The sequence below is a fragment of the Gracilinanus agilis genome, chromosome 2 (genome assembly GCF_016433145.1).
Source record: "Gracilinanus agilis isolate LMUSP501 chromosome 2, AgileGrace, whole genome shotgun sequence".
Taxonomy (NCBI): domain Eukaryota; kingdom Metazoa; phylum Chordata; class Mammalia; order Didelphimorphia; family Didelphidae; genus Gracilinanus; species Gracilinanus agilis.
The window spans coordinates 375,656,892-375,670,489 of record NC_058131.1 but is presented as its reverse complement, the minus strand read 5'-3'; positions in this window follow the sequence as shown (position 1 = coordinate 375,670,489).

The following is a 13,598-nucleotide window of genomic DNA, read 5'->3' as shown; positions in this document are numbered from 1 at the left end:
TAACATGGACATAATGTTAAATAAAAGAACAAGGGTGAAGATAACTCAGCAGTTTGCATCTGTGGCATTTTCTATTACTGATCTTGGAAAGCAGTAAAGCGTGGCTTCTGTTGATTCACAGTAGGAAATAAAAGTTTAAGAAGTTGACTGTGTAATCCATCTTTTCATACACAAATTAAATATCTCTCAAGATGTTTATACAATGCTTATTGCTGAATATAATGGGATATGCCTATATTATCTTCCAAACTATTTTTCACTTCATATTTAGCAAGATGTTAGTTGGGTTATAATGACTAAAAGTAGCTCAAGCATTTTGGCTAGTAGAAGGGTCTGCCCCATCCTGTTCTAAGGCCCTTTGAACCTCCTGAAGAGAAGGAACTAGAAAAATTCAAATTATTTATTTAAATGATATTAGATATTTTACCTAAAGATTGGTAGTAGAAAAAGATTTTCCTGGGTGTGGCAGAACAGACAGGGTAACAAAGAGAAAGGGGACAGAGAAAGAAAACAGAAAATATATTTATCTCCTTGACTCAGTGCTCAAGCTCCACTATTAGGGGGCCCAACTAACACATGAGAATTAAGGGACACCTATTCTCTTCTTTACTTAGAGACAAATTGGCTTATGGATAAAGGACTGAAATCTCAAAATTTCCCTGGCAGATTTCTGCGATTCTTCTGCTATATCAAAAGTTATTAATTTTTTTTTGGTGACATGAATCCCTTTGACAATCTGGTAAAGGCTATGGACACTTTCTGAAAGTAGTAATGTTTTGAATTATGTTAAGTAAAATACAGAGGATTACAAAGAACCCTTTTATGCTGAAATACACTTATCAATGTATTTGAAAAGCATTCAGGGACTCCAGATGAATAACTCCTCTAGGTGAAACCAAAAAAAATACTTTTAATACTTTCAGGATCTATAATTTCATCTATGGGTATATTACTTGAATTGACAAAGATGACAAATCTGTGTGTGTTTCTGTGTGTGTGTGTCTTCCAGAGCTGTTTGGTCTGAAAAAGAAAAGAAATCATGTGGCCAAATTGGTGTTCTAAAAAGATCTAAGCTGGTTCTTGAAAACAGGTATGGAGTCTCCTTGTTTCCTACCTGAAACCTTTCCAGCTTAGCAGGATCTGCTAATCCTTGTCCTCTACTGCCATAACCTACTAGAATGTAAGATCACCTCCAAAACATAGTAAAACTTTAGAAGAAGGTTATAATGTAGGTTAAATGTTGTTCATATTTAAAATTCACAAATTGAGACTTCATTCTATGGTGGAGAGAAAGCCAGTCTTGGGATTAGGTCCTATCTTTTACAAACACTCACTGTGTAACCATGGGCAAACTACTCACCTATTAGTGCCCCCAGAAAACTCTCTACAATTGATCTGCCTCAGGGTAGGGAAATCCATAGTGAAAGGTCATAGTCATGAAATAGCAGCTCCTAATAAAAACAAATGAACAAACATTCCTATTCATGTAAATCTATTAGTGTGTTCTATCAATTCATCAGAAAAAATTAAGTATCTACTATGAACTAGTCATTATTAAAGGCATTCAAAACTGCACTCAACTGTCTTATCTGCATCTTAAGATAATCTTAATCCTTCATTGTTGGTCTCAGAAGGAATATGTTGTTCCATATTTAAGAATGTTTTGAAATCACATTAAGATGAGGATATAGCTCTGTTACAACTGGGCTGTTATTATTCTGTAATTGCCACTCAGTAATGATTCAAAGATCCAGTGTGAATTTATAATCTATCCAATGGTACATATGTAGTTAGAAACTTGAATTTTCTGCCCAGGGAGCTATAATTTGGGGTTTGGACCAGAAGTCTACTGTATTTGAATGCAACAAGTTTAATATCTCAGAAATCATCATGTTGTTTCTAGTAAGGATCATAAAAAATATCAACAAACAAATTATTATTTTTATTTAAAAATTCTCAAAACAAAGTTTGAGGTGAGGGAGGGAGATCAGATAAAAATTAATCTGTTATATTCATACAACTGCAAAGGCAAAAGATATTCTTTGTGTATATAAACACACATATTTATGATATAACCTTTTTAGTTGTGTTATACTAGATCTACTCCTAAATTTTACCTGACCACTAAGTAGAGATCTAGCTAAAAAAAATGTGTGTGTGTGTGTGTGTGTGTGTGTGTGTGTGTGTGTGTATTACAGTGTAATCTTAACCAAACTTATGGTTCAACTGGGACACATGAAAACTGGAAACATCCTTTCTTTCTTTTTTTTTTCCATTCCCCACCAAGCCATTTTAGAGGAAGCCCTTCAGTTTTCTTACCAATAGCTTCCAGCTTTCAGTGTGGCAGTCCCTTAAATTGACAAGCACAGATATCATTGACCCATAAACAACACCATAAGGCTACATTTCAGAGCACAGGACCCCGTAACAGAGATAAATGCATTCTGCTTCAACCCTCATCAATTTGAAAAGCCTTGGGAATATTTTCTCTTTCTTGAATCTCAACTTTATTTATGAGCACAAATTGCTTTAGTGAGCAAATTCTCTAAATACTGTATCTGCAAAATGGTTCTGATAACAACAGTAAGCTGACACTAAAGTCTTGACACTTTATGGTGATAAAATGATACAGAGTAATCTGCCTTTGATGCCTGTGCAGTTAGTTTCACATACCAACCATTATAGAAGCCTTATGATATAATTTCCTTAATGGAAGACAATAGATTGGAAGGTACTCACTACATAAAGGTGTAGATTGCTCATCATTTTTCTGTTGTTAAATTTTAGTTTGTATCGATGATACAATTACCAAATCCTCTGAGAATTTCCTGAACTACATGATTGTGATTGCTCATCTATACATATGATTTTCCTCTCTTGTCAGTCCTTTGTTTTTTTTTTTAAATGTGTTGTGGTGTGTGTGTGTGTATATGTGTGTGTGTGTGCATACAAGGTTTTTTTCTTCTTTTAATTTTCATACACTGAGGGTAAATATGAATTAGCTCATGCTTTAATTAGATACATTATTCAGAATAGAGGTATTTTAATTCATTTTCCTTTGAAACATAAGTATAGATTTGTTAAAGTGATTTTTCTTTTAAAATAATTTATTGATGAACTTTCTTGTCATACGTCATTGACATTTCTGCAGTAGTCTTTCCATAGGTACTCTTCCATCCTTTGAAACAAAGACTGAAAATTAAACAAGGCAAATTGATTCACGAACCCTATATACCACATGGAATCATTCATTTAATCTTTATTGCTTTACTTCTGAGAAGAGAAATGTTTTTCCTTAACAGTCCTTTGGAATCCAAGATAGTAATAGTTCAAGTCTAAATTTAGAAGTTTTTTTTTTTTAGTTTTATTTTCCTTTATATCATTATGATCTAGTTTCTTTTCTTTCTTTTTTTTTTTTTTGTATCAGTTCATTTAGGTCTTTCCAAGTTTCTCCAAATTCCTCATATTGATCATTTCTTACTGGTAAAGGCAGACATTGTATAAAGTAGCAAATTTTATTTTTCAAAATATGAGTCAGGAGTAAGACAAGAGAATCCTTATATATATGTACATAAACATACACATATATATGTATGTAGTGACTTCATTGAGAACAGGATTGTTAAGTTCTGGACATGAAAAGAATCAAATAGCATTATGCAACATAAAATAAATTACTTATATTTAAAGTCAGGAAATGAGTCATTGATGATATGACTTATTTTTGAAATCACTTGTCTTTATGTAGGCAGACTACCAGCTTGTTAGAGCACAGATTCAAATGAATATAAAACTAGAATAAAAAATAAAAACTAGGACAAAGGTATAGCATACAATGAAAATAACTTCATCTTGACCCATTTAAACAAGTTATTGGCATGAGAAATTGGAAACTATATTAAAGAATGCACTATAACAATTTCATAATGAATTTTGACTAATATGACTTCAATTGCCATTACAAGGAAATGAAAGGACCTAGAAACTTCCTCATTCACCAAATATTTTTTTCACGTGCTTCAGTGACATAGAACAATACTGTTCCTGAAAAAAACTGGTTTTATATCTTTTCAAAGAATAATCAAGCAGTGATGGGTGTAAAGGGACTACACCACATATAAAAGAGAAATTATATGAAATAATTATAAAAAAGGAAGTTAACAAAGAAATGGAGGGGAGAAAAAAGATGAACTGCTCATAAAGGTCTGTTGTATGCCAGGAACTATCCACAGCACTAGAGATACAAAGGCAAAGCAAAATAGTTCCTGTCCTGGGGGAGCTTACTTTTATTCTATTTGGGGAAACAAACATTACATAACATTGGTATAGACAAAATACGTGCAAAGGAGACACAAAATAATTTTAAAGGGAAAAGTATTAGTAATTATGAGGGCCCAGAAAGATGTCGTATCAAATGTATGGTTTGAGTTGAGTCTTGAAGGAAACCAAGGATTGTTGAGGAGGGGAAAAGCATTTCAGACATAGATGCTAGCCAGTGCAAAGGCATTAGAAAGACTGGAGATGGAGTATTTTGTGAGTTAGTATGGCTATACTTATAGAGTTGGTAGAGAGGAATAAAATATAATGAGACTGGGAAGGTAGGAAGGAGGCAGGCTGTGAAGAGCTTTAAAGGTTAAGCAGAGGAACTTGTAATAAGGAGGCACTGGGATTACTGACAGGTAGAGAGTGATCCATCAGATCTACAAGCAAGGCAGCTTTCTAGAAGATGGTTTGGCATAATGAGGCAGGGAGACAAATTAGGAGCCTATTGCAATTGCCTAGGCAAAAGACCCTGAATTATAGAAGAGTTTCTATGGAACTAGAATGGCAAGATTTGGCAACTGATTGGATATGCAGGGTGAAGGAGAGTGAGAGGTTGAGGATGACAGTAAGACTATAAACCTAGGAAACTGCTGTGGTTCCAAGAGTAATAGGGAAATTTGGATGGAATATATTTGGAATGAAATAAAATGAGTTTAGTTTTAGACACATTGATTTTGAAATCACAAAGTTATTTGTTGTAAGGGAACTCATTTGTATGTAGTTCAATGCATTTATGAAAGGAATATCCACTATTGTGTAGGTCTAATCACCAATTTCTCAGGACAAAAACTAGATCTGAAGATATAAATATGGAAGTCATATAAAAATATTATGAACTGAACCCAAGGGAACTGATGAAATCACCAATTGAGAGAGTATAGAAAGAAGGAAGAAGACTCAGGATGGTGCATTAATGTATACTTGAAGTGAGTGGACATGGCATAGAAGATAAACTACAAGAGAAAAAAAATTAAAGAATTAAAAAGAGATCCAAGAAAGAATAGTGTTATGAAAATCCAGGGAAAAGGAGTACAAGATGACCAGCAATGGCAAAGGCTACAGAGAGGTTAAAAAAAAAAAAAGGTAGAAAATTGAGAAAAGGAAATTAGATTGTGTAATTGAATTCACTGTGACTTTAAATGGAATAGTTTCAATTAAGAACAAGTAAAGGCATTGAGTAAAGTTGGCTTTTTCAAGGACTTTGGCTGAGCAAGGAAGAAAAGATAAAGGACATAGCTAGTGTGGGATCTAGTGAGATTTTTGAGAGTGGAAATACTTGGCCACATTTGTGGGAAGCAGAAAAGTAAATGATAAAGTTTGTAGATTATAAAGAGAAGGGATGATGTTAGGAGTAATCTGCTCGATAAAATGGGTGATCATAAGATCCAAAGGTACATGTAGTGAAATTAGTCTTAGTTTTCAATGTTTTGTCACCACTAAAAAAATATCACTATAAATATTTTTGTACATGTAAGGTATTTTACCCCTTTCTTTAGGAACCATTTTTTAAAAGGTTCTTAAATGCCAGATCAAATAGTTGGACCTTCATCACAGACAGTGTAATTCAGAGTTCTAGTTTGGAGGTCCCTATGAATTTTCAAGTTATTTTATTTCAAGGTAAGATATGATAGTCATAATTTGAGGATAGCATTCTCATTGGATGAAAGTTCAGTGATGAAGTGGATAGATGGCCAAGCTGAAAGTTAGGAAAACTGATTTTATTTCCTTTCTCTAACACATTCAATTTGCTACCTTGGGCAAATCACTTAACCTTTCAGGGGCCCCAGGCAGTTCTCTGAGATTCTAAATTGCAGAGCTAGGGCTAATCTACTTTAGTAGAGGAAGTTTTTCCTCCAGAGGCTCTTTATACTGATGGAATTTTGTAGATACACATTCATGTACACCCATTAGAATGTTAACTACTTGAAGTCAAGAACTATTTTTGTTTTGTGTTTCTAGCATTTAACACCACAGAAGTTCATAGTAAATACTTCATAAATATTTGTTGATTATTCCCCTCTGCCCCCCCCCACCAAAATTATCTTTGGACAGACTCCTAAAAAAGAAGTGCAAATGCAAAGTTACTCTTTAACAGAAAAACAGAATGATGTTTCCAAGTATGTAATGGATGACATAGAGCTAAAACAGGTGGCTTATTTATACAAATGTGTAAGTACTAGACATTGCATCTAGGGCAAAATAATGTCATCACCTCAAAGAGGCAGGGCTCTCTAGATAGGCTGCAGGAATCAACACAGACATTCTTTCACTATATAGTCTCACTTTTTATGGGCATCAAGGGCATGCCAGTAGAACATAACAGGGGGACAAAGTGCTGGAATAATTTCTGAATTGTAATTGAAGTACAGATTAATTTGTATTATGATGAGAGATTAGCAAACTGTCAAAACCAAATTAAAACTCATATACACCCAGCCCCTTACCTAATTGTAGTATTTCCCAGAGAAAGCATACTCATTCTGATCAAATTACCTCAGGCTCAAGTTATACTCAAGCTGATCATCTTTATTTCAAGCTGTTCTTTGGCATTTGAAACAATGCTTTCCCCATAGGAGCTGCAATTTATTCTCCCACATATCTTCCAATATGTACCTGGAGATTTTATACATCACTAGTAGAATGAAATGAAACTCTGAGACCATACTTTTCACAATCTTCCCATGCTATCTATAGGTCACATCCCTTTGCCAAATAGCACAGGATTTGGCTCACACATAATTTCTGCTAAAAACTTGTTAACAATTTTATTTATCAAGTAAATAAAAATGAAAAACAAGCAAATAAACAAAAAAAAACAAATCACTGACTTTTCTCTGGAGTTTCAGTCTGATAAAGCAAAGACTATTCAGGAGTTGTATGACTATTTTATATTTATCTTTCATGGCATATTATGAAGTGCTAAGAGAAGAGCAAATGTTTTAATTAAAATGAACAATTTTCTGAGGGAAGACAATTGCTATGTTTGCTAACTGAATTTAATGTGTTACACAGCCAAACCAGGCCCTTAATGAATGCTAACTTTTTAAACGCCACATGAAGCAGCAATGGTTGTTCCTGCATATTTATTCAGGGTAATTGATAGAAATGTTTAATTAAATATTGTGAAGGGTAATTCTTTAGCTTTCTCTGTCAGACAAATTGAAGCCATGAGATTCTGAGATTATTTGGCTGAACTTTCTGGTTTAATTAACTAAAAGCTCAAAAAGAAAGGAAGACAATGAAGATAGAGTCCAAGATATTTTTTTAAAAAGATATATATTCCTGGGAATCTACTCTGAGTCACACAGTTGTTTGCCCTAACATTTTGTGGGGTGTATGTGTGTGTGTGTGTGTGAGTGTGTGTGTGTGTGTGTGTGTGTGTGTGTGTATGTTGTGGTAGGGTAATAGATTGGGAGTCTGTTTAAGTCAAATTTAATCATTATATTCGTTTTGGGGGAGAATTTTTTACCTTTTTTATATCATGTTCTTTTCTCACAATCTTAATTCTTCTACCCCATTTGCAAAGCCATCCTTAAAAATTAATAGGTAGAGAGATAGACAGATGAAAAAAGTCAGCAAAATAACCCGCATGTTGATTAAATGAAACATTATATAAAGTATTTGAAACCCAGAGGCTTCCACATTTCAAAGAATTCTGAAGGAAGTGCATTCTTACATCTATTACTTGAATCAAGGATAGGTCATTAAAGGTTCAGTTTTGACATTTTATTGTTATTATTGTATTTTATATTTACACTTTATAATGATTATATCATTTTCCTGGTTGCATATATTTTTATTTTTAGTATAAAGTTAATAATTAACAAAGAACATATTTATATAAAAATTATAAAACCATTCTTTTATATAAAGTTGTGAACTTTCTTTTGTTGGGATTGGTCGAAAGAATCAGATGTACTTGTTGGCATCTAAAGAATACAGTGGCATGCTAACATGGCAGTCCAAGACCTTAGAAGTATTTAAGATAATTGCCTTTGGTAGGAGGATATTGGGCTCTTTCTCTCTTCCTATGCCTGCCCCCCCTCCCTCTAATCAGATGTTAAATATTATGTTAATATATGTAAATGTTAAATGTTAGAAGTTAGGAATAATTGGACTTTATATCACTGCTGGTAACAGTATATCTCCAGAACAATGGTGGCTGGTGACAGTATTTGCATCAGGAGGTGAGAGATATGTTGAAGACAAACTAGCCCCAAATGATGAAATGTAGTTTTGGGATTCTGCGTAAGTACTAACCCTCTGAGTCTAGCAGGGAGCTACATCCAAGAGTAACTTCATAAGGACTTTGTGAAAGGAGAAACTGACTTCTAATAAATAAAGATTATGAGTTATGCTTTGTCCACATATGATCACTTAAGTTTGAACCCACTTTCCCTAGAGATGATGTGTCCCTTGTATATGTCTTCATTTGAGGAATATTTTATACCAATTATTCATACTATATCATCTCAACAAGTATCTCTTTGAAAAAGTCAATTGTTTCTGGCTACTAATTGATAATCAATGGAGAACACAATTGATGGGGGCTCATAAGAGAAAATAATATAACCACAACAGTCACCACCCTATTCCCCCCTGCCAACTCCTCCTGGTTCTGAGAAGTAGTCAACAGAACTTTGGGGACCTGGTCTGCCAGTGAGAGGGGAAGTTATTAGAGTAAACCCAGAGGGGATGTTACATAGGATTAATTACTAAATGATTTGAATATATTATAAATGCTGCAATGAAGTAGCGAGTAATGAAATTTTTCTATATCACTTGGTAAAAGCAAATCCTACTATGAAAGATTAGGATTTTTTTGGGGGGGGGAGTAGGTAAGAAGGGGGTATTTTTGAAAGATCTAATTCATCTAGCCCTGTGTTAGCAAACCTATGACATCTGTGCCACAGGGGGCAGCTCCTCTCCTCCTCACCACTGCGCCTAATGGCATTTCTCTTATCACCTTCCTCTCTGCCCAGTGGCCCAATGGAAGTGTTTCTTCTCTCCCCTATCTGGATGGGGTGGGGGGCTCACATGCCACATAAGGGTTGCAGTTTGGGCACTGGGTCTCTAAAAGATTCGTTGTCATTGACTTAGGCTGTCTAATTACATTTATAGATTTGATATAACTTGTTACTTTAAAGAGTATAAGATATTTCACTGGCAACCAAATTTTAAAATCAGCACATGGCTCCTAAGAATACCATCTAAGACATAAGAATTTAAAATAGCTTTTTTTTTTCTTTGAAACTGGCAGCTTTACTTCTCTTTTCTTTTGTAGCTTTCATTTAATTAAGCTAGGAAGTTCAGCCAAAGGATCTCAAAATGTCTTAGTATTTAGATTTCAACATTCAGCCAATATTTATTAAATGCCTACTTTATACAACACACAAGGATGGGCCTAGAGAGATAAAAGATAAATAAAAAATTGGTCCTTGCCCATGATTAACTTTTGATTGACCTGGTACAGATGAAATAAGTCCAGACTTTGATGTTTTCATGCACCTATGATCCCATCCATGTGGTTATGCCCTCCCACAGTGTAGATCAGAATCAGAGCATGTAGATCTAAAGTTAGGAGGGACCTTAGAGGTCATCTAGACCAACCCTTTCATTTTACAAATGAGACTAGGCTCAGGGAGGTTAAGTAACTTAGTAAAGTTTATGTAGGTAGTAAAAGTCAAAATCAGAATTTAAACCCAGGTCTCTTGATACATTTCCCTCTGATGTGTTTTCTAGAGTATCACTCTGCCCTCCTAACTATTCACATATTTTTATTCAATGGCAATGATGCCAAAAACAAAGATAATAATAATAATAATTATCTAATCTTTATTATAGTATCTGCTATGTGCCAGGCACTGTGCTAAGCTCCTCATATGTTAAGGCCCAGTATTCTCTGCACTGGGCCAGTTAGTTATTTGTTTACATCCTATAAATCTTGTTAGGGTGGTCCTCCCAAAGTGCTTAGAGTTTCCCCTCAAGTTCCCTTAATATTTTATGGGTTCCACAGAAGCATACAGTGTATTATCTCTTTCTCTTACCACACAAACACCTCCCCTTTCAGACATAGCTTTTATTCTATTCTTGGTGTAATTTTTTTTCCTGGAAAAATATTTTGTCATGGGGTCAGAGAAAGGTCTGGATTTGACTTCAATCTCTGATCTATGTTAGTTCTATAACACTGGAAAAGTCACATTTATTCCCAGTGACCCAGGCAACTATCTAAAAAAAAGTCATCTAACTTATGTTATCTGCATTGGTGTAGGAGATTTTTATATTAAGAGCTCCCTACACTTGTGAAATCATAGGTCTGGATCATGCTTTCAAAAAAGCGCTGCAGTTGATTTATACTCACTCTGCATATCCCCATTGTTCTCAGAGGTATCAAATTGAAGGTTAGGGTTGTAAAATATAATTGTGGAATGTTTAACAAAATAAATAAAAACAATGCAAAAGAGAAAATATTAATTAAAAGTTTTCTAAGTCAATGTACTGCTGGAAGGAATTCATTTCTATTTGAATCTAAAGCCATCGCCTGTGAGCCACAACTTAAATTCTTTACTTTTTAGTTTTATTGATACTGTTGGTTTTTATATTCCATTCATTTCTGAATATATACTTTTTATTCTCCCTCACAGAAGATATTTTAAAAGGACAGTCAATTCATCAAAACTGACTAATTCATCTTCTTTTTGTGATAGCTTAAGCAACATCTCACTACAAAGTCTGTGTCAAATTATTATTCGAATCATTACCCAGTTCCCTAAGTGTGACCCAGCCCTTTCTTCCTCCAGTGTAATTCTGAAAAAATATTTTTTCATCTCTAGCCTTTGTCCTAGATGTATGCACAAATGGATTGGTTTGATGATGATTATCTATTGAATTATATATCAAGAATGTAGGATTTAAATTAAAGTTGAATACTTCAAGTATTATTTTTATAAAAAAAATTATTATCTGACAAAATAGAACCAAGTGACTAAGTTTTCTACCTGCTCAAAAATCCCCACTCTACCAAAGCCACCTACAGGAAGGAAAAGAGAGCGAGAGACAGAACTACAGTCAATTTATATCCTGTCTACATCAGCATGTAATGACAGGAAGTAAGTAGGGTGCTGGGAATAGTAGTTTTGCTGGGAATTGTAGATTTTAGGGTAACAGATTCTAATTACACGAGACAAGTGGAGAGTTAAATATAATATAAATTTAGAAAATGATAATGGCATAAAAATAATATAAATTGCTACAAAATCAGATGAAGGAGAACTCACTTTCTAAGTTTTGAGTGCTAATTAACTGACAATGGGTTCTGATGTCAAGAATTAAAGTGAAAAATGTTATTTTCTAACTTTCATCATTTATTATCTGCATAGTATTTCAGATTTGGAAAAAGATTTTGGAAAAAGAATGGACATTGGAGGTCATTCCAATTCCTTCATTGGGAAGTAACAGTCCTAGAGATATTTAGTAACTTGCTTATTGTTACATTCAGGGATATGCTGGTAAGTGTTTTACAACTGACTCTCTCCTCCAAAAAAAATGATAGACAAGTTTACTTGGCATTATTAGTGTCTTCTTTGTCCTGTTCTTAAGTCTAGGCAATCTACCAAACAATAAATCAAGCTCTTATTTGTATTGTTTGCACAACTCTGAAGTATAAATGCTCACAGTGAATATTTGATAATTGATTCTTGCACATAAACCATGTGCAATAAATACCAGAGCTGGAATTTGAACACAAGTCCTTTGACTCCAAACCTATTAGTCTTTCCACTACATCAATATAATCTTTCAAACTGTAAAATTATTATTTCAAGGCTGTTGAGTCAAGCAGCACTATAATTTATTTCTTTAGTTTGTTTCTTTTCAGAAAATAGTCACTAAATAATTTTATCTATAATCTGAAAAAATAATTTACAATATAACCTTATTGAATAGAGAATTAAAAAAAGTATTTTTTTTACAGGTGCCAGTTTCATTTATAGGAATGATTTGTTCAATAGAGAAAATTAATGCTTTTGCAAGGTCAAATACTTTATTATATTAACATGGTGAAATTCAGTGGTGAGACACAAGATCTTTCTTCTGCTTTAGAAAAGCAAGTTGAATGTTAATGTTGCTTTCAAACCAGGCCTGTGTATTTTATGTGACAGAGTACTTATGGCATATTTCAAAGTCACTTGAGTGTTTTATGTAAGTGCTGTATTCATATCCATGACATAGCATTCTTATTTTCTCCAAATATCTCTGTAGGTGGCAAAAATATTACCTGCAGCCTAGTTGAGGGGAGCAGGGGAAGAGTAGAATTCAAGTCAGGTAGTTTAGGCTCTAGCCCTGTCTTTATCATTTAGTAGGAGCATCCCTTTAGCAGACCTCTTAACTGCTCTTTACCTTAGTGTTTACACCTAAGTGGCAGCAAAGTTGTTTAGTATATGAAACCTGTACTTCGAGTCAGAAAAAACTGAGTTAAAATCTGGTCCCATATTTTTAGTTATGTGATGTTTGGCAAATCATTTAACTTCTGTATGTCTCAGTTTTATCAGCTTCAAAATGGGAATAATAATAGCATCTGTGTCGAGGGTTGTTGTGAGAAGAAAATGAGATAATATTTGTACAGAGTTTTGTACAGGGTCTATACACAGTAGGCGCTTAATAAATCCTTATTAAAATTTGATTTTAAGAATCTCATAAATAGGATCATAAACTTAGAGTTGCATTTAAGTCCTTAGAAGACTTCTAGTACAACTTCTTCATGTTATAAATTAGAACACTGACCCTCAGAGAAATTAAATGACTTGCTCAGGGACACAAAGACAATAAACAACTTATGATTCCAGTGCTTGTACTCTTCACTATGCCTTTCCACAAAAACATTGTAAAGATAATTGAAAACATTTAATGGGAACATATTTTGAAAAGTTAAAACTAGCATGGAAATTTACTGTCATATTATTAAATTAAAATAAAATAATTATATATAAGAAAATAACTAAATATAAACAAAAATAGTAAGATTAAGATTTATCTCAATAATATTTAAAAAGGTAAAATGTGGAAAATCATTATTAGTAAGACTACTTGCATTTCACAGTTTTTATTAATAATAATCATGTCTTAAATTATTATTTTAATGTGTGGAATATTAATATTAATTTGTATCCTTTTTGGCTCTCAAAACAACTTTTTGATTTTAAAACTAAAAAACATTTGATTTTTCAGGGCCTGAGCTCAAACTGTTCTCCCTGAGACCATGGGTGGAGTCCTCCTAT